At 39.3% G+C, this 27,479-nt stretch overlaps 1 protein-coding gene across 3 annotated transcripts in view; it reads right to left on the minus strand.

The window, feature by feature from the left end:
• Positions 1–27,479, minus strand: part of LOC122829795 (zeta-sarcoglycan) — a 319,206-nt gene that overhangs the window by 255,270 nt on the left and 36,457 nt on the right. For 2 of the 3 annotated variants that reach the window (XM_044114645.1, XM_044114644.1), the window contains exon 2: positions 23,532–23,715. The exons of the other annotated variant lie outside the window; for it this stretch is intronic. The gene's annotated coding sequence lies outside the window, so the exon portion shown is untranslated. The remainder of the gene's footprint in view (positions 1–23,531; positions 23,716–27,479) is intronic. 3 annotated transcript variants of the gene reach the window in all.

The following is a 27,479-nucleotide window of genomic DNA, read 5'->3' on the forward strand; positions in this document are numbered from 1 at the left end:
TGCTCCTTAAGCTGTTTTAAATGTTTGACCTTTTTGCAAATGAAGGCCTGTGGGCCTTTCTGAAGAAAAACATAAAGACACACACACACACACCCACGCACACACACATTCATCACTTGATATGTTTTAAACATAGAAATTGTGTCGTTGCACAGCGCTGTCAATACAGTGAATAGAAGTATTTTCATGACCTTCCATCACTTTTCAAGGCAAATGTGCACAGCTCGAGAATCTGAGCAGAAAAGCAGAAGCTAGCAAAAATTATACCTCAGATCCGTGAAACGAATGGCTTCTAAATATTCAACGTTGTTTGCCTTATGAAACTGGATTTGAAAAACAAAACGCTAAAAGAACAGTGAAATGCCACTACTTGGTCGAAGACGTGGAACATGCACCAGAAAAATGTTGTTAGAGCGGAAAGAATGGGAAATAACAGATCTATGTAAGAGAGAGTTTAAATATGCTGGAGTCAAGCCGAGAAGAGATTTATGAATCAGGATCTTCAGGTGATTGTTTCTCCAAGAGCTTAAAAGAGGCCATTCAGCTTCTGCATACAACTCTTTATGATGTGCAAGACGTCTGCTAGTGGTTACAAACTTTAAAAGCACAATGTATTGTTAATGTATGCAATATGCACTTGTAGAAGTGCAGTTTATGTCCTGCACTGTTTATTTACTATCTTTTAAATGCATAGCCGTCAGACAACCTCCGTCTTTCCCTCTTGGAATTCTCACTTCAGTGCTTCTTCTTTTTTATTTTTCCAGCTTCGAACTTGGAAGGTTTTCCTTAAAACATGTGGAGGAAATGAATATTCTTGCATTACTTTCATTAATTTGCATCCAAATAAATGCAGACGACAAGAAAGTCACCTGGCAAAGTTTTTCAAAAGCATCCAGACTTCCACGTGGTACTTGGACAAACTTGAAAAAGTATAGCTGTTATGAAATGGGTTTTTGAAACGCAGCTCTTAAGGACACAGAGCGGCTGGCATCCTGTTGCTATATCGCTAGTTACCAGAGCTGAAGATGAGATGAAAGCTTTGAAAAAAGATCCCACTAAAAGTTGAATCGCTGCATCAATTACAAAAGGCAACTAAGAATCCGTTAACTCAAAAAGGTGATTTGATTTTAACATTCACATTTCTACTTAGACACATTTAAAAACATAATAATTAGATGCTTCTGATATTTTTTTTATTTCTTTAAAACCTATTTAGTACAAAACAGTGATTAGATGTTTGGCTCACCAAAAAACTCAGAACACATCATAATAGAGACCAAACCTTCAGCTAATGTTTCCCAAAGACCAATGACTTTCACAATCCATGTATGTCTAACACACTAAAGTTGGTAAAAAAAAAAAAAAAATAATAATAATAATTAAAAGTTACAAAAAAAACATATTTCATCCATCATCTTCAGGCTTTAATACAGTGGTGTCAAACTTATTTTCATTTTTTGGCCATATCAATATCATGAATGTCCTCAAAGGGTCACTTAAGCCAGAATACATGGACTAAACCCTTTGACAATCTATTGAAACATCAATTCTCATAAGTACTTCTTAAAACTAAATAATATTAAACATGTTTTGGCATTAACGTAATTTAGCAAGGCAAGGCAAGGCAAGGCAACTTTATTTATATAGCACCTTTCAGCCAAGGACAATTCAAAGTGCTTGTACAAAACAAGTTAAAAACAACAAGAAGATAATAAAAAGAAAGTAAATTAAAGCCCAAGCAGATTAAAAATGTACAAAATAAAATATTACAGTTTGAATATAGTTAAAAACAAACATCTAAGAATAGGCAATGTCAAATAAGAAGGTTTTTAACCTTGTTTTAAATAAACTCAAGGTAGGGGCAGTCTTACAGTGAGCAGGAAGTTTATTCCAGAGTGTTGGAGCATAAAAACTAAAAGCTGCTTCACCATGTTTGGTTCTGACTCTCGGAATAGTTAGAAAGTTTGATTGTGATGATCTTAAAGGTCTGAGTGGTATATATGATTGGAGAAGATCAGAAATGTAGGCTGGGTTTCTATTATGAAGTACTTTATAAACCATTAAGGAGATTTTAAAGTCTATTCTTTGAGTAATGGGTAGCCAGTGCAGGGATCTTAGAACTGGACTGATATGCTGATCTCTTTTTGTTTTAGTCAGGACTCTTGCAGCGGCATTCTGGAGAAGCTGGAGCTGTCTTATTGCTTTTTTTGATAATCCAGTAAAAATAGCGTTGCAGTAATCGAGTCTACTAAAAACAAAGGCGTGAACTAATTTTTCAGAGTCTTGTGGGGACATGAGTCGTCTAACTTTAGCAGTATTGTTTAGATGGTAGTATGATGTTTTTATGATAGATTTGATGTGATTATTAAAGTTCAGATCAGGATCCATGATTACCCCCAGATTCTTGGCTTCATCAGAGCATTTTAATCCAATGGATTGAAGTTGGGGGATTATACTTAATCTATGCTCTTTTGGTCCAAACACTAATATTTCAGTATTGAATATATATAGTTGGAGAAAATTTTGGCCCATCCAGACATTAATCTGCTCAATACATTTGGTGAGTTTTTGAACTTGACTGTAATCTCCTGGTGAAAGATTAATGTACAGCTGTGTGTCATCGGCATAGTTGTGGTACTTTATCTTATTATTTCGTATAATTTGAAATACTGGAAGCATATAAATAGTAAAAAAGAAGCGGCCCAGGATGGAGCCTTGGGGAACTCCATATGTAATATCCTTAAGATTGGATTTAAAGTTGCCTACGGACACACAAAAGGTTCTATTGGACAGGTAGGATTTAAGCCAGTTTAGTGCTATACTGGAAATGCCAACCCAGTTTTCTAATCGTGATAATAGAATTTCATGATCGACTGTGTCAAAGGCAGCACTCAGGTCAAGTAAAACTAATATTGATATTTTATTACGGTCAGTGTTTAGACGGAGGTCATTGAATATTTTGACCAGCGCAGTTTCAGTGCTGTGATGTTGACGGAAGCCTGATTGATGGACATCAAAACAGTTGTTCAGGGCCAAAAAGCTATTGATTTGCTGAAAAACAATTTTTTCTAGTATTTTAGACAGAAAAGGTAAGTTAGATATTGGTCGATAATTGCTTAAATTTGATGGGTCTAGATTATGCTTTTTGAGAAGTGGTTTAACTACAGTCTTTAGAGCCTGAGGAAAGACTCCAGAGGACAGTGACTTATTAATTATTTGTAGGAGGTCCGGAGCCAAAACTTCTGAGACTTTTAAGAATAAACTTGTAGGTATAATGTCAAGGGAACAGGTGGATGATTTCATATGATGCAAGGTGTAACTCAAATCTTTTTGAGTGATCAGGTTAAAGTGGGTCATCAAAGGTAAATTCTGTTTTGGGGGAAACATAGTTAATTGTTTCCCAACAACAGATACAGAGGAGTTAATTTTTTCCCTTATTTTCACAGTTTTATTTCTAAAAAAGGTGGCAAATTTGTCACAGGCCTCAGAGGATAAAAATTCACGGTTAACAGAAAAAGATGGATTTGTTAATCTGTCAACAATTGAGAACAGTGCACGAGAGTTGTTGATAGAGGTAGAAATGACATTTGAAAAAAAACTCTCTCTTGCATTTCTTAGTTCAGAATTAAACATTTTGAGTTTATCTTTGTAACTATCTAGATCAGTTTGTAGTTTAGTTTTACGCCACCGACGTTCTGCTCTCCGGCACACTTTTTTTCCTATTCTAACTGACTCAAAATTTCTCCAAGGTGGTTTACGTTTCCCAGAGACTACTTTTGTAGTAACTGGAGCAATCGTGTCAATAACCTTCTCAATTTTAAAAATAAAATTGTCTATTGGATCACTCAAAGAGGTACAGGAGTGTATAGCAGTTGAAGAAAAAGCTTGAATAAATTGATCCGCTGTAGTTTCCGTGATGCATCTTTTTGAAATTACCTGTGTATAATTGTCTTTTTGTGCAGGGAGAAAGCTGTCCCAAAAAATACAAAAGTGATCTGACAATGCTACATCAAGCACTACAATTTTAGATACAATGAGTCCCTTAGAGATAATAAGGTCCAAAGTGTGTCCATGATTATGAGTGGGTCCCGAGAGATGTTGGATCAGTCCGTAGTTATTTAGGATCTGGCGTAGCTCTTTACTGCCTCGATCCAATGGATTGTCAATATGAAAGTTAAAATCACCAACAATAAGAACAAAATCAAAATCCACCAAAATTAGGGATAATAGCTCAGTGAAATCATCAAAGAAATTTGCACAGAGTTTCGGAGGTCTGTATATATTCAGCAGCAAGATACGAGACGATTTTAGTTGCAAGGCAACATATTCAAAAGATAAAAGTTTCCATAGGATATCTGCTTACAAGTAAAGGCAGAATTATACAAAACTGCGACTCCACCTCCTCTTTTGTCAGTTCTGGTCTGGCTTACAAAGCTAAAATTTGGAGGACATGATTCAATAAGGATAGATGAACTGTTATTTTGATTCAGCCAAGTTTCGGTCAGGAATAAAAATCTAGCGATGATCAATAATAAAATCTTGAATTAAAAATGATTTTCCTGCCAAGGATCTGATATTTAATAAAGCCAACTTCAATATGCAGCATGAAGCTTTCAGATTTCTGTTTGGTTTCAGCATTGGTTGAAGTGGAATAGATATTAAATTTTGCAGTCTAGAGACTTTTTTGTTTCTGTGTGATTTTACTAAATTTAGTCCTTTGTTTATCAGAACTGGTATTATTGATGGTTCCTCAAAAGTAGAAGTTGATTTCACTGTGCAGAAATCATGAGGATGAATCTCACCAACTTGTATATTTCTTACAGTTTTACTCTGTAATCTCTCATTTTCATGATGGGGAGGCACACACCTAGCTAGATAAATAGTAGAGGAGGTATTCCTAAAAGCAGGTTGTGTTGATGCAGGTAGTCAATTTTGATTACTTAAAGTCAAGGAAATACAGTAATGCAGATTAGTTTTTAGTATCCTGCTACCATTGTTGTTTAGATGAACTCCATCCCTTGTAAAGAGGTACCCACGATCCCAGAATAAGTTAAAATTATCAATAAAAGAAATATTCAGAGCTTTACATGTAAACTGCAACCAGGTATGTAGGCTGAGGATTCTGCTAAAACGTCCAGAGCCACGACCGAAAGTGGGGATGGGCCCAGAGATAAAAACAGTTTGATCACAAGTCTCTAAGAAATCCAAAAGTTTGCTAAAATCGTCTTTAGCAGAACACAGACTAGTACTGCTATGATTTAATTGAAATGCTGGTATGATTTTGATTTAAAAATTATTTAATTACACAAACAGTCACCTTAGATCAGGGGTCTCAAACTCCAGTCCTCGAGGGCTGCAGTCCTGCAACTTTTAGATGTGCCTCTGCTGCACCACACCTGAATAGAATAATTCTTCTTCTTCTTCTTCTTGGTTTTTTTTTTATGGTGGTTGGCAAACAACTTTTAGGTGCATTACCGCCACCTTCTAGACTGGAGTATGGATCAGATGTAAAATCACTATAATCTTCCCATAATACCTGTTCTCCTCAGAAAATTAAAAATACTATTAAAAACTACATCCCCCGATGATCTTTGAAGCAAACTTCTAATATCTAATTTATTTTTATTCCTATTTAAATTTCTAATTAAAATAGAATAATTAAGGCTCTGGAGAACTGATCTACATAAGGTGGAGGTAATTAAGCCATTTCATTCCAGCATTTTGTATCTGTGGCACATCTAAAAACTGCAGGACAGCGGCCCTCGAGGACTGGAGTTTGAGACCCCTGGTTTAGGGTTTTGCTTATGTGCCCCAAGAGTCTAGAGCAGGGATGGGTAACTCCAGGCCTCGAGGGCCGGTCTCCTCCAACTTTTAGATGCATCTCCACTTCAACACGCCTGAGTCAAATAATGAGGTAATTAGCAGGACTCTGGAGAACCCGACTGCACTCAGGAGGTGATTCAGCTGTTGGATTCAGGTGTGTAGGACCAGGGAGACATCTAAGAGTTGCAGGACACCGGCCCTCCAGGACCGGGATTGCTTAACCCTGGTCTAGAGGGCTACATGGAAACTTATGGCTGGATTTGGTCCCCAGGCCCTGAGTTTGGCACGTGGAGGAACAGATACATAACTGATCTTTTAAAGCTGCAGTATGTCAATCAATCAATCAACGCCATGAGCTCAATGTGCTGATGGCGGAGAAACAACGCATCGCCAGAAAACCATTTATTTGCCATCATCAGGAGTTACGCTAACTAGCCTTAGCATTCATGGCAAACTATGTTGTAGCGTAGCAGAGAGCAAGGGGGAGGGGTAAGCACGAGAGTGATTGACAGCGCTGAGACACTCCTCCTCCTGGCTCTGATTGGCTGTTTTTTTATAGAGATGGTTACTATGGGGGCACCTGGAGAAGCACAGATTCTTACAAATCATAATGACAATTTCAAACATGTGAAAAACTTTTTTTTTTCCATAAAAGTTCCACACTTCTAGAATTACTTAAAAACAAGCATAAAGAAACACACCATAGATCCCATGATTACTTGCGAAAAATTAAGTACATCCCAAAAACCTTAAATACAAAATATGTTGAACTCTAGAATTTAACAAGGAAGTCTTTTCTTTCTTTCTTTTTTTTTTTTTTGAACAGAAGACCGTAAGGTCAGTATTGCCAGGCGTTCCACTTTCTAGTACATCCTGCTGACTGTCCGTCCACCCCACAGCGTCTGTCCCGTCGCCATCCAGTGCTTACTATGTTCATTACCAACAACAATAGCTGGTTACGAAGACGTCCAGCAGAGAGAGACATCTGGACCTGGGTCAAACTGGAAACGTGGGCGTACGGGACATGCTTGTAGCTGTGACCTTGATCACGCAGCTCAGAGGGAAGCCCTTTGCTGAGCCGGGTGACGGTGCTTTCATGGAGCCTGCGAAACGTGACCGACCATTCACAAACAAACACTTCTTCTATTTTTGCCACAACCGTCTCACCAACTGATACCAAGTACGATGTACGAGGAAGGAGGCCAGAATGTAAAAAAAAAAAAAATCCTATTTATCCAGATAACAGCTTGGGTAGCTGATGGACCTCAGACTCCATACAGTGATGGGATTTATTGCTAAATTGCATTCAAATAGGAAACAGGAAGAAAGAGAAGCGCTGAAAGAGGCGGTAAACGGCGACGGCGACCTCCGCGCCTGAACTCTGCCATTTACTCCCCACGAAAAAAAGAAAAGAGCCTCCACACCGTTTACAACCACACTTACTTCAGGCGCCGCATTAGGACATCGGGAATTAGATTCTGGGAAGCCATTTCTCGAGCCTCCTTCCAGTAAGTCTTGACACATTGATTTTCATTTTCAGCTTAAGAAAGCAACATGTACCATTTCTGAGGAGGCAGGCCTAGAGCACACTCCAAGCATTACTCTCTCCCATTCCTCTGGAGCCAATGAGGGAAGGCACGATAGGAAACCCTTAGAGGCTGTCGCTCTGATCGGTCCACAGTGACAAGACGACGACTCCGGACTCAGATGATGGCAGGCTTAAGTTCCTGATGGCTGACAGACGCTTGTCATCGTTGCACTTAATTGGTGCGTGAAGCTGCTGGGAGGACAAACTCCAGCAGGGTTCCCTATACTGTCGGAAAACGTGCAGGAGGTATGGGGTTACAATAGTGCTTAAATCAATCATTGTGGAATGACTCCTGCATACATATAAAAACACAACTATGACTTTTTTTTTTTTTCCATTATTATTTCTGCCCTAAATGACATGGCTTTACCGCAACACCTGAATTTATTGAATTAAGCCACGTTGGTTTTTATTACCCGTTGGATTTCCACATTCAATTCACATTGAGGAGAGATGCTTTTTGTTATAGTGTTAGTTCTAAGCTCCGCCCATTGGTCAAAGGTTACACAGCCAACTATATTAGATCCAGACCAGTTAACTAAAAAAAAATAAATAAATAAATAAAAAGTCTTAAATATTGCTGGCCTTGTAAACAGAGAACAGTGCATTGTTTTAAGAAAAAAATGAAGACGATTCATTATTAATCCGAGATTGTGCAATTTAAGTGTAAATACTGGTAAATATGTTCACATACGAATATGAAAAGTGAACAAATATTCAGTATAGTTTTCAATAAATATCACTAATATCACTTAGATAATAACAAAACCAAAAAACAACCAAAACCAGTAAAATTTTCAATACAAATAAACCAAATTGGGAACTGCCATTCAGAGATCTCTATAAAGTCGCAGTAGCCCTTTCCCTCTAATAATAGCAAAAAAACAAACAAAAAAAAAACAAAGCAGAAGGCTACATTTTTTCTGGAATAAAAATTGTCAAACATGAATACAGAATACCAATTATAACAAATTAAACAATAAAACGGCAAACAAACATGCATAAATGTTTCCTATTTGGTTAACGTGGAAATAACTGGAGATCCATTCTTCTTCAGCTGCACATCTTCCCCTAAAAACACACACACACACACACCTTTCCCCACCGGACACATTTAGGCACCATTTGATTACTGTAGGATCCATTAGGCCCGCTGTACGTACAAAAACCTAAAAGGACCCATGACGAGTGATGAATTAGAGGGCTGTTATTTTCTTAAAAGTGTCCCATAATGGAAATCTTTGCTCTTTGTCCTTGAGACATCCACAGCAGGTCCTGATAAAAGAAGACTTGTAATGTGCTTGAATTTCTTAATCCTGACGTGAAAGGAGCCTCCGAGGAGGACAAACCTCTCTCAGTAACTGTTCATTAGACATCGGCAGGTCAAACAAAGAGGAGGAGGAAAAGAAAGAACCCGAATAATATTAATAAGTATAATAATAAAAAGGATGGAATTGAGATTAGTCTGTTTGTGAGTCTAAAATCAGGAGAGGTCGTCTTAAGAGATGGGATATTGGAGGAGAAGCTATAATTGGAATCCATTAGTGCATCCAGCAATCTTTTTCTCCTCGCCCTTACTTTGTGAACACACAATCACATCCCATGACACACACACACACACCTCCATATTGTAAGATTCCCTGCGGATTCAAGGGAATTCCCGGTACTGATTTTGATGGAGACATAAGCAACTAGTGAGAGACGCTCACTTTAGACCAAGTGGACTTTACCAAAGACGGACACACAGAGCTTCCTCTGCGTCACAGAAAAGACGAGCAAAGAGGATTTTGCCACGTGTGTGGGTGTGTGTGTGTGTGTGCATGTCAGCACTTTTGCGCGAGTCTTCTTTTTGTGTGTGTAATTTCTCTCCCAACGCTCGCCGACAATTGTGTCAAAGTAGAAGCAGGACCCAACAGTGTCTCTGTGTTAAGTGAAGCCAGTGCCATTTAGACAGGCAGATGTGACATTTGATACGAGGCGGAGGGCGGTGGGTAAAGTGGGGTGTGAGCCGAGGGAGATGGGAGAGCGGGGGAGGGAGGTGGGAGAAGGCAAACAGACGCACACTTGTAAGCTCCCATCCAACACAAACTGCAGACAGGAGTATTTGCGCTTTTACAAATGTGACATTTCAGATGAGAGTGAGGAATGAATGGAAATGCTCTGCGACTAGAGTCAAAACATCCTTGAAGCTGATCCAGCAGCAGTGCCATAAAAATAACTGCCAACTGATGAAGTGTTTGTTTGTTTTTTAATAAATAGCATCTATTTCAGGATGGGTAAACACTTTAAACAGATGTTATGTGAGCAGATGAGGGTGGTGTCAGACTAAAAGTCTGGTTCAAATTTTTTTTTTTTATTATAAATGTAAAATTGATTTTTTTATTTTTTTGTGTAGGTTTGTGTCATGTTATATTGTTATTCCCTCATTAAAAACACTCCAAGAATTCTGGCTTCATTATTCATTCATGTTTGAGGTAGCCTTATATCCCACATGGCAAACAATTTGGGGCCGCCTAAACGCTTGCTCCCAAAAAGCCCCGCCCATTTTCACAGAGCTCCTCCTCAGAGCTGCAGGCTCACTTAAACATAACAGAGTTAGGTTTTGTCACCTAACCCTGTGACAAATCAACTTTCCACCAAAATCGAATAACTTTGTAAGCCATTTGCAGCACCACCCAGACTAAGGCACCTTTTCTTTAAACCACAAACAGGTGGATTTCCAGGTGAATGTCCCACCACCACCATCATCATCATCCAGCTGCATAATTAAACAGAAATTGAATTCAAGGTTAGAAATTGATGGCTGGACTTTCTCCTTTGGGATTTTCTGCTGGAGAGCAAAATAGTTGGTTTCACTTACAGCAGTCTGTCCTGAAGCAGCTCCAGACCATCATGTCAGTATGACGTCGATCTGAAATTCTGCTGGTTTTACACCAGATTGTAACAGGACGCACACATTTCAAGATGTTTAAATTCAAACCTGCCAGGTCACCGACTATTTCTCTGAAACTTGCAGGATTCATCAAGAAATAAATCAGAAAAAATTGAAGGACAAGATGAATTTGTTCATTCAGGATCCATTCATTACAAACAAATAAACAAAATATTCACACCCTGGTTGATTTAGAATATTTTTTTTTTCCCCCTTTAACCAACAAGTTTGTTTCTGATAGGAGACGGCAAGTGAATGCAAAATCTGATTTGGTAGGGAAAAAACAACATACATTTATTTATCTTTATTTGAGTCATGTTAAAATGGCGTATCATTATTCTTATTTGAATAAAATTTCTACCCACTCTTTGTGACTTCACTGAAAAGAAAACATGTTAGCAAAAAAATGCATGAAACACAGACCTACACTTTGTTTAAGTGAGACTTCTTGATTTGTGTCTGATATGATGTAAAGCACTTTGAAATGCCTTGCTGCTGAAATGTGCTATACAAATAAAATTTGATTGATTGATTGATCGTACACAACTTCTGTTGTTCTAATTTTATTTTCTATTTGCTCAGCCTGCTGTGGTATTTGTAGATCTAGCGGAGCGAGCAGCATTTTTTATCACTTGAAGTACTTTATCCTGTCCTTATATAAAGTGTATGTACTCTAACTAGTCAAAGTATTAGGTTAAGAAGTTGTTGTTTTTTTAAGAAAAAAATTAATTCCTTCCTGCCTGAATTAGTTGTTTGACAACTCTTCATTATTATTTTTTTATTATTATTACTATTTTAGTCCTTAAATGACCAGAATTTGCACAAAACTTTACATTTTTTTGTCTGGTTGATTACATCATTCCTTTAAATGCACATTTTCTAAATGCACCTAAAAAGGCCAAAGTACAACAGAGCAAATCTGTTCAGGCACTTGGATAAAGTGGATCAACAAAAATACTAAATGCCAAAGCAATGAGGAGCTAAAACAAAGAAAAGCAAAACAATTAGAAGAGAAGAGGATTGCAGGACAGTAAAATGTAGCAGAGACACGCCTGTCAAGATTTCTCTTTGAGACGCTGCTGCATAACGGACGCTCACACACACACACACTTCAAATGGTTGAAAACACTACCGCTCACCTCCTCTCCAAGGCCATGTGACCTGGCATGTCAAAACCATTCAGTGTAGGAATAGATTGATTTGCGATTAAAAACATTTATTCATATACGCTGCCCTGACTTTGAGTCTAGCTTATTTGTTTATTTATTTATTTATTTTAGTTCACGTTAACAGCCTCCGGATACAGAGAAATTATAAGAAACTTATATCTATGGTGGATTTTGAAAAACATCCCCATAGTCAGTCATCTGCTCATGTTGAATTTAGGCTTAAATAATGCTGTACGTCACCGCTCTGTGCTGTACGTTGGGACGGACATGATGAATTTTTTTGGAGAGGTAGCCAAGGGGGAGTAAACAAAATCTGACTCGATGTCATGAAGACCTGCCGAACCGCACCGTTACTCCCCGCCAAAAAAAACAACAACGGCATAGTAAAAAGATCATTTCACTTGTTTAGCGATGTTTGCAAACAATCGAGTTATTTGTTCCTAAAGATGCAGAGTCACACTGTTAGCAATGCCCTTGTTAATATAACCTTCCTGATGTTAAGACACAGAAATGTACCTCGGGGTCTCACGTCTCCCAGCCGCTACGCCGCGTTTTGAACCTGGCCGCTTGAACGAGCGAGCAAGTCTGAGTTGACAAGAAAGGACCGTCATTCATTTTCTGAGACAACTCGCATTGATCACGACAGCCAATGGATGTCCGCCTTCACCTCTGGGACAACCAATCATATACTCCACCAGCAGTCTCGGACGGGGCCGTGGGGGGGCGACGGCCCTCTAAAGAGACGGGTATCAATAAAACCATGAGACGCCCTCAGGGTGAGTGATTCTAGCGGTGATTAATGAGACGGCCCTTTAATGTCTTACAGAGAGACTATTGGCGGAGCATCAGAGAGGAAATCTCCTGTGGCTGCGCAGGTTTGGGGGCGCTTCATCTCATCTGTGCCCTTAATAAGACGGGGGGGGGTCAAACAGGCAGAGTCTCAGTGATGGAGCCAATGAAACAGCGGCCTCCTGGTTTAAAGAATATTGGTTGAGCTGATTTTGAAAAAAAAAATAAAGTAATTACTGGAGCTTACATGCTGCTTTTATTGCCTTAATTTGTGTGACATGTTTTTAAGATGACCGTTGCTAGGTTACGCCTAGAAAACTCTTACAGATCAAACTGCTTTTGAGTGTTTACAATTTTTTGTTGGAGATGCAATGAATGAGATAAAAAGTGTATTAACCAGTAGTTAATTAGATGACCCACATTTGAGCATGCAAGCTGGCAAACAATGATTGAACATTATTGGCCAATTAGAAATAAAAAGCTGCTATGGAAGAAAATCCACCAATACGCTGACCTGTTTTTTTTTTTTTTTTGCCGTCGGGGTTCACAGGGAGCTGGTACCAACCTCCACTAGCAACCGGGTGAAAGTCCGGGAAAACCCTGCACTTCTCACTAGTCTAACACAAGGCAACACAGAAATACACAGGACCAACAACCACAGATCCAAAAAAGGGGGGAAAAGAAAATTTCGTCCCGAGGGCGATGTAGAGAGACCACTTAGCCTAATATAAATGTTTTTGGACGCTGGGTAGAGCGTCGGTGCCAGGACAAAGCCGAGAGACAGCAGTGCTAAAAGCAGCAGCACTGCGACATCCCAAGGAAGCACAAACAGTTAAAGTTGTAAAAATAAATGCTCCCTCTGGGGGCCTCGAGCTGGTAGGTATCGTTTATCAGAGTACCATCTAGTAGGTTGAAGTTCATTGACAATTACTACAAAGAGTCAGCGGCTAAAGTTGGTCCAAAATGGATTGACAACTGATGATGCAAACCGACCCAAAAACTTTCTTACTGCGGCCGTCAACTGTAATGCATGAACCCATGCAATTAATCAACAAAGTCTAATGCATTAATATATAATGCAGATTAATTGCAGTACCTATTTTCACCTAAAACCCTCCCTCCTATGGAGGGCTACCTACTTCACAGATCAACTATTCAACAATCCTGCAACATTGAATTTCCTTTCCACTGAAGCGCAAACAGTCTATAGTTAATACTTCTAGAAATACTAACTATATTTCTTCTAGAAAGTGAAAAGGCAGAGGGAGAGTTTGAGACAATAAAACATTTTCTTAAACAATGCGCATATTTACATTTCAAGTTTAGAAAGTTCAGGATAGTGATCAATCAGATGAAGCTGCTAACATTTTTTAATCGATTGACAGCACTAATTTAATCAATTTACATAAAAAACACCAAAAAAAAAAGTCAGAAATAAAGTGACCAAAATTACAACCGATGCAGGTTTGTCCTGCATCGGTTGTAATTTTGGTCACTTGTAATAGAATAACAGAAGTAAGGGATCCCAGAAAGACCAAAAGACTGACCAAAATGCCATGATTTGTACACGATACACAGTCGTAATCCTAAAGCATTGACAATCTTAAATGAGAAGGAGCCTTACAAGCGGTGACACAGACGGCAGCAACAGAAAAACGGTGAGACTCAATGAGGAAATGTTTGAAACTCAGTGGAACCGAGCCAGGAGAAAACGCACTGAGGAGGCCGAGGGCTGGATAATGAACAGGTGTGTCTGGTTACCTGGATGTGCTGCAGCTGTGAGATTGGGACAGGGTGGGAAAAAAAACAGACTACCAGGGAGAAAGAACACACAAAAAAATTTTTAACTCAAAACTAAAGATTGTAAAGCGAACAAACAGCGAGTCATTTTTACTGACTGAACGCAACATGAGCAAACGCTGACATATCCAAACTGACAAATGCAAATCAGTATTCGGGACTCAACAGAATATGCTGGCTTATGATACCAGCTACTTATATTGAGCAACAGACCGATCGTAAACTGTAAACCGTGTGTTTACAGTTTTCGGGTTTCTAGAGCAAAGACAAGCAGTGAGTCGGTGTGTGTCGTGTGTGTTTGCAGCGCCAGCTTTTTCCCCTCTCCCCAGTATGTGTGTGTTTGTGGTCCCAGTTTAACTGACTGTTGTGCTTTATTCCATTTGAAGCTCTGTAAGCCGCGTGCTTAAAGTTTGATGAGACCTCTAAATGAACACTGTAAGGAATTTGAACAGACGCACTGCGGAAAACACGTCCCGTCTCCGTGTATGCATGTGTGACCCTAAAACTTTTATTTTGCAACCCACAACCTGCTGAACGCAAGTTTCCTTGTGTGCAACGATGATTGCGTTCATCATAGCGTTCCTAATTGTGTTTGCGTGCACATTGTTTGCGTTTCTCGCGGCCGCCCGGCACGCATACATACAGTAGAGTAGTAGCGTGTTCTGGAGAGTTTGTGTATGTCAGTGGAGGAAATGAAAGCGCGAGATTGGCATGTAATTATCGAAATGTCAGCTCAGTGAAACTCCACCGGGTCATTCATCCTCTGCCTGTCATCGTCACTGTACACCTTCTCGCAGCTATTCTGAGAGCTACAGTGTGTGTTTTGTGTGCACGAGTGTTTGAGCTTATGTGAGGGAAACACGCCTCACCTTCTCATTTCCACAAGGTAAAAAAAAAAAAAGAAAGAGCAAAACGCATCGTGAGTGGTTTAGTCGTTTCCTTCAGAGTTGTCGGCGTTCATCAAGCTGAGGTGATAACAGTTGCTAGTAAGTCTTATTAGTGCTTGAACTGAGCAAAGTGTTTATTCTCGCATCCCGCTGACTTAAGATGGTACATTGTGCTAAACTGTCACCGACGCAGCCTAACTTTAACAGACTTTATATATTCTGCGAATTTAAAGCCACTGGATGTCGAAGATTGGTTTAAATAATTAAAGTGTATCTGGAGAAAATACAGGGGATCAACTCTTTTACTGTTAAATGTAAACAGACTGAGATTGTATAGCAATGCAGAAAAGAAAAGGGTGTTTTTATAAAAAAAAGAAACAAAAGAAAAAAGCATTGAGACGCAAAGGCAGAGTTTGTCTTCATTTCTGTCACACTTTTAAAATTAAACGTGTTTTTGTTCTTTAACAGTTGAAGCGTGTTGCATCATCTTAGGACGTGAACACAACGTGTAATGACTGTTATTTGCCAACGGTCGCAGAAGAGCAGGTGAAATAAGAGACGTTAGGATTAGTCATACAATTTTGCTCCTAACAATATACAGAACATGAAAGAATCCCATAAATGTGTCTCAGCTGAAAGTGAGGAGTGAGGCAAACTTCCCTCCAGTCCAATGTAAGAAACCAGAAAATAGCAACAAGAAGTGTCATTAACGTCAGCTTTTAGTGGACGATGATTTTTAAAATGTATTTTTGATTTATGCCTGTTGTTTAATGAGTAAACGAGGTGACTTTTTGGTGTTTGCCTATAGTTGCACACATGTATATATATATTGTTGAAATTAAGTTAAATGAAAAAAATCATGTACAGCTTTGGAAAAAAATTAAGAGACCACTTAAAATGATCAGTTTCTCTGATTTTACTCAAATATATAACTATAAAAAGTAAAAATCAGAGAAACTGATCATTTTAAGTGGTCTCTTAATTTGTTTCACTAGAGTTTCATAGAGTTGCTGTCAGTAATTCAGAGAATGAAAAAAAAACCCCACAATGTTGATTTTACTCGAATATATAACTATACAAAGTAAAAATCAACATTGTGTGTTTTTTTTTTTTCATTCTACGAGTTACTGACAGCGACTCTATGAAACTCTAGTCAAACATTTTAATATTCATTTGCAGAAAATGAGATGTGGCCAAAATAACAAAAAAGATGCAGTTCTCTCAGACCTCAAATAATGCAAACAAAACAAGTTGATATTCATTTAGGAACAACTATACTGATGTTTTAACTCAGGAAGAGTTCAGAAATCCATACTTGGTGGAATAAACATGAGGTTATTTACTTTTCACTGGAAAATATGCTTATTATGTCCAAATTTCAACCAATAAAAGTGCTGCTGTGAGCTGCTCTGCATAATTAGACAAAACCAGGGAGCAGTCATCTTTTCTTTAATGTACAATCATCACTTTTCAAGTGGCAAATTAGCTGGTGTTTCAAATTTGGTCACACAAAGCAAAAACTGCCGCCACGCTCACTGAACGGTAAAACACAGCGAAGCAGAATACGAGCGAAGAGCCGGGTTTTTAACTCTACCGTCTTTCAGCCTCATTACTTTTATTGTTCACGTTGAAATATGTGTAAAGATGTGTCTAGAAAAGATCCACTAAACGTGAAAACAATCGGCTTATTGGTTAGAATACACGGGTGTGGAGGGTGAAATACATTTACTAATTGGGAAAAATATCAACAACCAAACATTAAATAAACATTTTATGACTCAATTTTTCCAACAGTGAAGCACGACGTACATTTGAAAACATAAATGTTAAGAAAACCATTATTGCCACAGGTATAATTTAGGTGTGCAGCAGAGTTAAGCTAATAATAATACCTTTGAAATAATGCACTCTACATTTATAGAAATCTCAAAGTGCTACAATTAATAAAAACAATTCACGTAAAACAGCAGCAAACAAGTTAGACAAATACCACGCTGCTCCTTGTTCCACAAAAGCCTTCACTTCTTAAAAAAAAAAAAAAGGAGAAAAATACCCCCCATTGAGCTGACCTGACTAAGAACTGAATGGAAGTGTTGGAAAAACTGTTTTTGTTTTTCAGAACCACAGAATGAAACCAGAACTGCAGGCAGTTTTACTCCCTCATCGTCCTTCCCGTCGGCCTCGGCGACGCCGGCGCTCTGTGTGTGTCAACATCCACAGTCGAGTTTCTCAGGAGGTTTTTTTTTTCCCTTTTTGGTCACGAAAGTTTTCAAACGCAGGATGCGCATCTCACAAACAATGCGGACCGCCAGGGGTGTATCTAACAATTCTAGTAACATTCCATCGCTTTCCGTTTTTGACGTCAAAGCGCACCGGATGCAACGTTAAAGCACTCGAGCAAAGTTCACCGTAATGCAGAGATGGCATTACTCCGAAAGAAGACGAAGAAAAAGATGAATAAATGCAAATCACTCGGAAGCTCTCCACAAGTTGTTTCATTTGTTTGGAATACCAAGCAGGAAATAAATATGCTCAGCGAAGGCGTTGAGCATTCGGTGAGAACTCTCAGTGATGCAGTATCTCCAGCATCTACAATACATTACTGATGATTTGCCTCAGCCTTCCCCGGGAGGAGGAGGGAAAAAAAAAAGCCTTCGGCAGAGATGAGAGATGATGTGGACTGTGTATTACAAGCAATACATTACAAATTTAACAAAATGAACAGACAAAAAAAAATTTATATACTGAGGCGAGTAACAATTCCTCACAGCGGCATCATTTGTATACTCAACAAAACATTTTGTTTGTTTTCTTCACCCGCCCCACTCTGAGCCTGCACACCTAAATATACAAAATCCACAGGATGGGAGAGAAAAGTAAGATTAACGACGGAGCAATCAGACGCCACACATCACGTCCACTGCTAGCAGGCGAACATACGTGCAGCTGCCCTGCAGATGTTAGGATTAGAAGCTCCAACGAGTGTCGTTTTGCTTTAATCTTCTAAATGAGCATTATGTATGTTTGTCGGGTTCCAGGGGTGTTTGTTTGTTTGTTTGTTTGTTTTTCTTTTTCTTTTTATGTGTGTTGGCCTCACTGGTGGCCACCAGGGAGCGCCGGAAGCTGTGCACTGGGTAGGCGTGCCCATGGTTCAGCGCACCAGGCTGGCATCACCTCATCATCTTCTGGAGGTTAAAGAAGCTGCCTGCCAGCACTCCGACGCCGGAGTGTTTTACCTGCATGGTGTCGTTTGTTGGATACCCGAGTCCTGTGTTTCAGTTTTTCCAGCTGATCTCCTGATTCCCCGGTGTTCAGCGGGTGGCCTTGGACCTCCTCCACCCCCCGTCGAGACGGTGCTTACCTGTCCGCCCTCCAACGCAGCCTCCTCGTATAGGACCCCATTCTGCCTGGAACCACAGACGCTTCCCCGAATCCTATTTCCTTCGTCTTCCTAAGTAAGAGCCGACCTTTCCTTCTCAACCGCAAAAACAAAAATTCCTACCGCACTCGAACTCACCATCTCCTCTTGTTGTCCTGCAGTGACCGCTGTTTTCCAGATTCCCTCCCCGAAAACCCCGTCATCACTCTGTTCGTTGTTGATTTGCAATAAATATCTTTAACTGATTTTCGTTCTACTTTTGGTGTTCTGCATGTGGGCAAGACACGTTAACCCAAACATGACAATGTTTGGTTATTTCTTTTCAAGGTATATGCTTTTTTCTTTTAATAATCAAGAGTCTTATGGGGTTAAAGCTGTTCTGTTTGTAGGGACTTTTAATGTGATTTCTACTGCCACACAATTGATACTAAAGACAGACCCTTGCCACAAAATGACGGGCAGTAAACATGTTGTGAGCTTTAAAGTGCTACTTTTCCAACTTCTTGTAGTTGCTGGCTGTGCTGTAGCGCCAAGTGTACAAGAATTGTTATTTATTCATTTAACCTCAGTTCAACTCTAAAACAGCGCTACGGCTAGCAATTCTTTTATTTTTTAGAATGGTGTGGAAAAACTCTAGTTCTTTAAGACACTGTAAATGATCAATGCAACAAAACCCAATCTGTTCCCTGATTTTCTATGTGTCTTGACAGATTTACGAATGAATTTCACACAGGTCCAGATGTCAGGAGTGTTAGTGTGTGTACACTGTGATCAAGGGTTTAGAGTCCCAGTGAAAGGTCACTTTTGACGTCCGAGAATTAACTTTCAGGCCTTTTCACATGTCAAGTGGTCTGATAATTGTTAGCCAATTTAAAGAAAAAAAACAACAACAAAAAAAAACAAAACAGGTAATGTCTTTGATTTTGTTTTCAATCTCGAGCATTTTGCATCCCGAGTGATTTGTGATCAGCACAGAAAGGGTCTCGAGTCGCCTCCTTTATGACAACGTTATTATTCGGTCTGAGTAGAAATTGTTGGAAATGTTTGAGCTGTATCAGACCCGTTAATTGAACATGGTGTGTGAGAGCAGAGCAAAAAACAAAAACAAACAACAAACAAAAACAAAACAAACAAAAACAAAACAAATGCAAGTCTGGCCTTGATGGAGCGTTATTTTTCTGAGAGAGCATAGTGTTTAGCTATTGAAGCTAAAGCTACTTATGATGTGTGATGGGGTAATTAGGGTTCCCTGACATTGTTGGGGAATGTTATGTTTTCCTTTAACAACATAATTCTTGTTTCCATGTGGTCTGGTTGCTTGGAGTCACATTTTAAACCATCCTACTGTGAAAATCTTATTGTTCTGATATTATTTCTTTTTTTTAATCCGCCGGGATTAATAATTTAAACGAAAGTGGAGCATTTAAATGTTCCTTAAATCCTGGATTACAGCACATAAACCAACATTCTCTCTCCACTGAGCCATTAATAGGGAAACATTTAGCAGAAAGATGTTAGCTTAGTAGGGCGAACTAATTATCGGCTGCAGTGCTGTGTATGCCAAAATGACACTAATCAATAACAAGCAAGAGACGGAAAAGTCTTTGGCAGAGATAACTGCAAAGCAATTGAGTGAAAACACAGTGTATCATTCTCCTCCCTTTAAAGGACATAACCCTGTCTGCACACACATCGACATTGTTAACACACTAACATATTTATTGGTTGCTAGACCTTGGTTAAAAACGATGTGTGAACAAATGCAATGTTTAAAGCAAATATGCAGCCAAAACTAATAATAATAATAATAATAATGTAAATGTTGTAATTAGGACTTCCCCGTGAAAAACATTGTGTCTGCTTTACAAGCTCAAGTCAATTAAAATATAGCTTATGCCAATACAGACTCTCGATTGCATACTTACATTTCCACATAATAATAATAATTTTTAAAAAAAGTGTATTTTGATTATAAAACAGTGATTTTATTCTTTTGTTTTCACCTTGACTAAAGTACCGTGGAAAATTACTTCTTAAATAAAATTGCATTAGGCAAAAAGCTATGCAGCACTCGTCAAAGAACATGCGAAAGTATTAAGAAATGATTTTTCATTGACTCGAATTGATGAAACTAAACTTAAGAAGGCGTTTAAAAACTTTAAGACAACCTTTATGTACGCACATGCAGATAAATAGGTACACAGTTACACACATTTGTTGACGGGTATTTAGAAAGCAGACAAACTGTCCCAGAGAAAAACAGTCTTTAACATCGAGGGGCCACACATATTGATTTCCCATTGCCTGTACATGTTAATTAATGCTGCAAAAACAAATCCACTAAGCACACAGATAAAAGGGAATGAAAGATGCGATTAAAAGGAGTGGTGTGGAAAGCAGCAGATGCTCTTTGAAATGCGTTTCTTCGTAGCTTTCTCTGCACTGCTCTTCCTCCTTTCTGCTGTATCTTTTCTCCCTCTCAATTAACAGCACTGCTGCAGTTCCTCTATTTCAGCGTATGCTCCACTCCCCTTCCACCTCCCCTTTCTTTTTGTGTCTACCTTGCTGTCCGTGTTCTTTCCTTCCTCTTTCTTCCCTCTATTCACCTCTCCGGCTCTCCCTTCCTTCCCGTCAATCCTCTCTGCCTCGGCTAATCTCCTCTCCCTTTTCTCCTCCCTTCTCACTGCGGTTGCCGACAGCTGGGAGTTTAGACCTGTTTTTCAGGCAACTTAAGTCCATATGGCCATTTTAATATTCCGGTCTCATAAACTAACCTAAATGTATAGCTGCATCTGAAATAACAGTAAAAAAAAAAGAATAAATAAAATGTTTGTACACTCCTGCTGGCGTGGAAACACCCCGGCTGTCCGGGTTCAAACACGGACCAATCCCTGGGTTTTGGGTTTAACTTTGCATACTGGTTCACAGATCGAAGTCATAATTTGTATTCCTATCCAACAGATTTTTTTCTTTCAAGCTATTGACTGCTATTTTTGTTAACCCTTTTTAGCCCCAAGTTTCAAATCTCCATTTGGATATTTTTGCTTCTTTTAATTGTACGAAGTTCTTTAAATGTCGTGTGAGTAAATATATATTTGCCCGTTTATCCATAACAACTGGAACTTCCAATATCTAGCGCGCTATTTTTGCAATTTACTGTCTGCGAAAAGAGCGCACCTCAGATTGTAACCAGACATTGGCTGGAAAGCGCAACGTCTCCCCTTTCAGAACCCGTTGGACTTTTTCAGACAGCTCAAAGTGTGGCGGAATTACGGTAGGGCAACTTTGGCTGGATCGCTGCCGACACGTCGGCTCTAGAAGTGTTCGATCTGGCAAAGAGTATTGTCAGATCAGAAAAATAAAGACAGAAATCTCATCATTTCTTATAGAAAATCTTACAGACATGCAACAAAATGTTGATAACTTGAGGATTCTGTCATCGTATGTTTGGACTTGGTTACTGTATTCGACAGTGATTTCAGATCGATTTTTACTAATTGAGGCAGCCGGACCAAATAAAGACCCTTCTCTCTAGGAAGCGCGTTGAGACAGTAATCCACATCCTCATCACCACTAAAGCCACAATGCATTTTAAGTAGGGGTTACTAAATCCTCCATTGCTTAACTTCAGAAGGTGGAAAATGCTCCTGGACGCCTTTAAAGTGGCAGATGTACATACGAGCACATTTCATCCATTTCGCCATAACTCCCCCGGCTGCACGTTGACTGCAGAACTCCTCCTGTAGTTTGTCTTTTTAATTAGATTCTAAACCTCAATCCTACTTCTCTAGACAGCCTCCCATTCTGTCAGGTCATCTCAAGCTGCTCCTTAGTGCGTCTAAACGGAAGAAGTGAAAGTTTAGGAGGTTGTGCTTTTTGCTGCTCCAGCTCCAAAAAAGTGGAATGACCTCAAAATCCCTTCTTGAAAACTCTCTGCACTGAGATTTCGAAGTATAATTTGCACCATGTGAAATGTTCCATTTGTTTTAGTCTGTTTTATGCGTTACAGCATTTGTTTGCTTTATGATTTAATGATTTTTTTTTTTTTCTTTCTAGGTTTTAATTTCCTTTTCCTGCACTACACTCTGGTCCGGTGCAGTAAAATGGCAGTAGAGGTAAATGGACCGAACGCATAGCGCTTTAGTAATACAGAGCACTCAAAGCACTTTTTTACATTAGAGCTACGTTCACAAAGAAACATACAACAACTGTTAGCCAATTAAATGCCTTGGAAAGGGATCCATCATGCGAGGAAGCTGGAATCAAACCCCAAACTTTCATGATTGCAACATGATTTTTTCCATATGTTTCAACTCTATTTAAAGACTTTTATATCTGATGTGAGTCTCTGTGAAGCATTCAAATCTAAAATTGTCATGTTTAAATGCCAAATAATCATTGTGAACGTGTGTCTTGCAACCACAGGGAAATAAAATCTTCCTTTTCAACCTAACATCTTGCACAAAATGGAGCTCTGCATAAAAAATCTTCACTTAAACTGTAGTAAATGGAGAAGTGACCAACGCCATTTACTTGTAAGGACTTACTTCACCATTCAAGAAGGCGTTTTACATCCTACACTTGCGTTCCTTATCAGAAACTGGCAAGCGGAAGGTTTTTTTAACCCTATTTGAACTGTGAAAATTAAACCGACAAGCAGGTCCTCACCATGGCAACGTACCTGCGCTTCACTCATCGCTGCGTTGGATTAAACGCGGTGTTGTCAGACCACCAGTTATTTCCCCTTCTCTCTCCCTCCAGCTCAGATGAAGACATTGACAAAGGCTGCATGTTTCCAAAGATTTCGAAGTATAATTTGCAAAAAAAAAAAAAAAAAAAAAATTTGGACCAAGTGTTTCTACATGAGATGAGCTGTAATTTACAGGGGAGTCTAAAAGGCGAGGTATCTCGGAGAGAGGCTTTTTCTGGGGGCTACGACTTCTATTTTCAAGCGTTTGATCATTTACATAACAGGAATGTACCAACCTGGTGAAAGTTGCATTCGGTGGTTTTATTACAGGAATCGGCCACCGCTGAGTGCTACTGAAATCATTGTCATCTTTCACCCTATAATAGAGCCACACTTTGAGAGCTTCGCAGACGGATACAAGCAAAGCAAACACGGCACAGCTCAGAACAAGTGAGCTAATTGGTTTTTACTCACCACTCAACAGCAACAAGGTTAACTCAGCATCCGTCTTTTAATTTTTATTTTGTCCGGCTCTCAAGTCTTAATCTTCACTCGTGTTCTTTGCTTGGTTTGTTCGTTTCTTTTCCTGGCCGTCTGCAATGGTGTGCCCTTGGCTTCCTTCACTACATCTGGTTTCATTCTGGGAAGCCATTTTTGACTTAATAAAAAAAGAAAAAAATCAATAAAACACCTTGAACGTTTGCTTCCATTTTCCTCACAATTTTAATGAAGGAAAGTTTTCAATTCGAACAAGCCAACACTACAACTCTTTACAAAGCAAAATTATGGTTAAGACATTACAGTGTTTAGTGCTTGCATATATATATATATATAAATAAAATAGATCCCATTTTAAGCAGTTAGGCAGCTGTAACGTTCCAAGTCTATCAGTCATCAAATACTGAGAAAATTACGAGAAAATAGCATAAGATCACCTAAGGGAACATTGTAATTACGCGTATGCACCGTCTTATTGAGATAGCTCAATAATGAAAACTCTGCATTCAAACATGAATATCTCGGCGTGACATCCCCGCTCATTGTGAGCATGCAGCATTGCAAATAGATTTGTTTGCACATGTCAGGCCAGAGCTTCGTGAAGATCACTGAAAACATTTACTGGCAGAAATCTTCTTCTTCCAGAGCATGGAGCTTTTTCAATCAGTAAGAGAAATTTTACATCCTACATCCTGTGTTCCCGTGACAGAAAAACTACAGAAATTAATATTTTACAGTCCGTTCGGTAAGGCTGTTACCGTTTTTCGGCATCAAGGTTGGTTTGATGAGATTTCTTCTTAGCTCAGCCACAGACCAACTGTTTCAATGACTGAACAGAAATGCTGAGAAGCTACAACATTGGCTCGAGACATTTGATGCCCACTGGACCAAGTAAGGACAAATTAGGATTCTCTTACATTTACACCTTTATGAAGTTGCACTATGCCAAAGACCAAATGGCAGCAAAAATATATTAATTCCTAACATTTTAGTCTGTGTAGAACAAATGTACTAAACTTATCAAATAAAAAAATCCTACATGGTGTTTCAGGTACCTAACTTATTCTAAAAAGAAGGAGAGGAACCAAGAAAGTTTAAGTGTACTCGAGGGAACCATCACTAGTCTCGTCAGAGAAATTCTTTGTTTCCTCTTAACTCACTTTTATCCAGAAACCTTGTTTGTCAGACCACATAATCGATAGAAGGGTTCTTACTGAAGATCATATTGATGCACTGAGACACATTCTGCCCATCAATAGAACCAATGATCACCGTGGAGGAGGCAGAGGCAGTGAGAGAAACAGATAAGACGGCCCATCCAAGCTGGAGACTTTATTTATGTTGCTGTTCTCTGGTTTCCTGATCTGACCTGAGGAGCACGTAAACCCACTCTGCAGTCGCACTGATCCAAAGACTAACATGAGGAAAGTAAATGTGTCATTTTGTCACTTCAGTGCAGATGCTCAAAAGTCTAATAACCAAGCATCGTTTAGGAACAATCTTAATTAAGAGTATTGATCATTCTCGCAGTACGTTTCTTCTCCCATCAGTACAACACACTTGAGTTTTACAAATAGCATTTTTCAGTTGTTCGCTTAGTCAATGTAAAAGTAAACAAGCTAAATCGTCCCATCGATGAGAACAAGAAGCAGTGGCCTTGGTTGGAGTAAGCTACTAACAGCTTGTACAGATACATCTGGCAGTATTAGAATACTGTGTAAAATACTTCTTATCAGTCATCTCAGAAAGTGAAACTCGTATCTTATATAGAATCATCATACATGGATTTAAGGTGCTTAAAAACAATCATCTTTGATTGGTCTAATGTGATATTTTAACTTTCCAAGACACTGACATTTGGGTTTTCTTTACCTGTACACCATAATCATTAAAACTGTAAAAATAAAAGCTTGAAATCTTGTACCTTATATTACACCATATGTGTAACAGATTTACCACCAGGCAAACTTTGGCGTACAGTTGTGATGTTCTCAGAGTGGTTTGTTACACTGTCAGTTTTAATCTTCTGATTGCTAACTTGCAAAAGGCTAACAATGCAACAAGCACGGCTTGAACCCACCTATCTATGAGTATCTTGTGTCAAAATAAATAAAATAAAAAAACACAAAAGATAAATTAATAAGAGTTCCTCACATTCTGCCACTGCAAGCATTGTTGTGTCAAAACAACACAGCAAAATTTCAACTAACTGGAGCCAACGATTCAGCAATCAAGATCCTTTATGCAGACGATGCTGTGCTTAACGTTAGCTCCTGCTTTGTCTTCACTCTTGCTGCATTGCTTGGGTCGGTTGTTTACCTAAGATATATTGTTTTCAACATAAATCACATCACATTTAATGTCCTGTGCCACAGAAACTGTGTAAAAAATAAATAAAAATGTTGGAGGCTTTCCCCAATGCCTGTGAAATCTTTTATTAGCCGAGTCGTTCTAAGACAAGGAGTTCAAGACGTTCAGTTTGGCCTGAACTTCAGAACGTGACAGCGGTGCAGCTGGTTTGGGGGGTTCTGGTTCTCTGTATCTGTCCCTGTGCCTCTCTGGCCTGGGGGGCTGCAGCTCCTGTGCTTCAGTACCAGCCCATCCTGGTGTCTGTCTGCCCGGGGCTGCTGCAACCTTCAGGAGCCGACGCTGCCTGACCTTTGGCCGGTCTGGGGCGCTGAGAGTTGCAGGCTTCCTGCCCTTCATTTCCACAGCTCTATACCTCCAGGTGACAAATTTACAAACGCTCACCATCCAAACACGAGTTCCTATTCCATCAACGTGGTCTGTCCACGGTGAGTGATTTGTCTTGATTCAATGAAGTCGCTCACGTTGTCCGGGTTCCATGTTGCAACATTGTTTTGCAGAGAGCAAAGCTGCAGTGGCACATGTAGGCAACCTGATTATCAATATGGCATGCCTGCAATGGCCGAACTGGACACATGGAAAAAAAAAGAGAGAGAAATAAATGTCTCAAACACCAATACAGGGTACCAGGTTTTACAGCTCTCACCTCCATACACTGTGCCAATGATAACAGGCTAAAGCAGCAACCAAAAAGTCTTCATTATTAGAAAAGAAACTCTATTGCGAAATCTCTCGTGATCTTTAATGACACTGATGTATTCATGAGCCAAGATAGTTTTGTGTTTATTAAATTGAAAGTAGCTCATTTGAAAAACAGAAAAGCTTTAAGATTAGCAAGATGCTTTTTTTTATTTTTATTTATTTTTTAGAGAGGATCCTACATTATTATTTACGTTATTTGTTGCAGTCAGCATCTCCCAGTGGACTTGTTATCAGTGATTTCATTAATGCACATCTTCCATTGATTTTGATGCACAGTGTGAGGAACACTGGGGGAAACAGGCCTCCCACAGGGATCCCATCAACAACAAAAAAACAAAACATACTTTGCTTTAGAACACCAACGACATATTTGCTATAACGTGAACATCTGCAGTAAAAAAAAAAAAAAAAAAAAACGACATGCAACTATATTTTTCTGGGGGTGGTGAGGGGGGTTTCATGCCACTTAAGAAAAACTGTTCATAATTTGCCACAGAAATCAGGCGCACCACTTTTCACATGCCAAAGTTACGTTTTCTGTTTATGTACCGACAAGACGTAAAGCGGGTTTCGAATGGAAACACACACACACACACACACACACACACCCACGCAAAGCTGTGAGCAAGTTTAAGCAAGCCACCTCCCCGGTCTCTGACAGGGAAACAGATGGAGTGCCTGTGTCAATACTAAGAACCAAAAGTGATGACTCCAACATCATACGCAAAGATCAGCTTAAACTGTAGCAAGCTGTCGCTGGTGAAGTGTAAATACTGAGCTGGAGACCCAGATAAACCAAATAAAGCCTGTGTAGCACTGTGGCGCTTGTTTTCTGTATGTCTGAGTATCCTGCAA

The sequence above is a fragment of the Gambusia affinis genome, linkage group LG04 (assembly GCF_019740435.1).
Source record: "Gambusia affinis linkage group LG04, SWU_Gaff_1.0, whole genome shotgun sequence".
NCBI lineage: Eukaryota > Metazoa > Chordata > Actinopteri > Cyprinodontiformes > Poeciliidae > Gambusia > Gambusia affinis.